The 958-nt window shown below is 46.2% G+C and overlaps 1 long non-coding RNA gene across 1 annotated transcript in view; it reads right to left on the bottom strand.

Moving 5' to 3' along the window:
- Window positions 1–958, bottom strand: part of LOC126492709 (uncharacterized) — a 7,018-nt gene extending 6,060 nt beyond the window's left edge. The window contains exon 1 of the long non-coding RNA XR_007589658.1: window positions 794–958. This is a non-coding gene — a long non-coding RNA (uncharacterized lncRNA). The remainder of the gene's footprint in view (window positions 1–793) is intronic.

Below are 958 nucleotides of genomic sequence, written 5' to 3'. Positions count from 1 at the left end.
TAAGAGATAAAATAGATATAAATATTGTAACTGTAATTCTTACTTGATAACTGTTTTGTTATATGTAATTTTACTATGTTAAAGTTAAAGCCTTTCTTTTTTGTTTAAACAGAAAAAGGGGAAATGATGTGGGAGTGATTTCTTATTAATAAAGAAACTGCCTTGGCCCATTTTATTGGATAGAAAATTAGGTAGGCGGAGTAGACAGAGGAGAATGCTGGGAAAAAGAAGCTGTGTGAGGAGTCGCCATGGTTCTCCCGTTCCAGACAGACGCAGGTTAAGATCCTCCCTGGTAAGCCAGCTCGTGGGCTACACAGAATATTAGAAATGGGTTAGAACAATATGTAAGAGCTAGCCATAAGGAACTGGAACTATCCGGGCCAGGCAGTGTTTGAAAGAATACAGTTTCCGTGTAATTATTTCTGGGTATAAGCTAGCCATGCGGGCGGCAGGGTGCCGGGGACGCAGCCCTGCCGCTCCTGTTTCAACAGATGTAGGGAACGTCTGCCATCGAGGGTTTTCAGGTGTATTGATCTGGTTAATGCAGCAAAGGCCATCTTTGTCCTGGAATAGCTCTGTTCCAAGACTTATATTAGAGACAAAACAAAAGCTAACGGCTCCTAAGGTCACAGCACAAGCCAAAAGGAAACACTAACAAGGAGTGAGAAGTGGGCTACAGGTTTTCAGACGTCCCCTTCCCTTGAGTTCCACGATTTCACCTGGGACACCACGGCCTTGGCTGAGGTGTTTGCCTCAGTGCTGGGGAATGCCATAGAAACCCACAATGACTCACTTTCCTGGCAGAGGCGGGTCTAGCCGAGGTCAGCACTTAATGTGTGGGTGAAGGCCTTTCCTTTGTGTGGTTTTCCCCCAAGCGTTATCGAAATATCCAAGCCATCTGGGTGGTCTGCCAAAACTGCTGCTCCCTCAGCCCCAGTCCTGCCGGAGCAGTGACAGG

This window comes from Alexandromys fortis, unplaced genomic scaffold (assembly GCF_014885135.2).
Source record: "Alexandromys fortis isolate MF-2015 unplaced genomic scaffold, M_Fortis_MF-2015_v1.1 scaffold_300, whole genome shotgun sequence".
In the NCBI taxonomy this organism is placed as follows: domain Eukaryota; kingdom Metazoa; phylum Chordata; class Mammalia; order Rodentia; family Cricetidae; genus Alexandromys; species Alexandromys fortis.
Note: the sequence above shows the minus strand (reverse complement) of the source record. Positions and strands in the feature narration are given on the sequence as shown.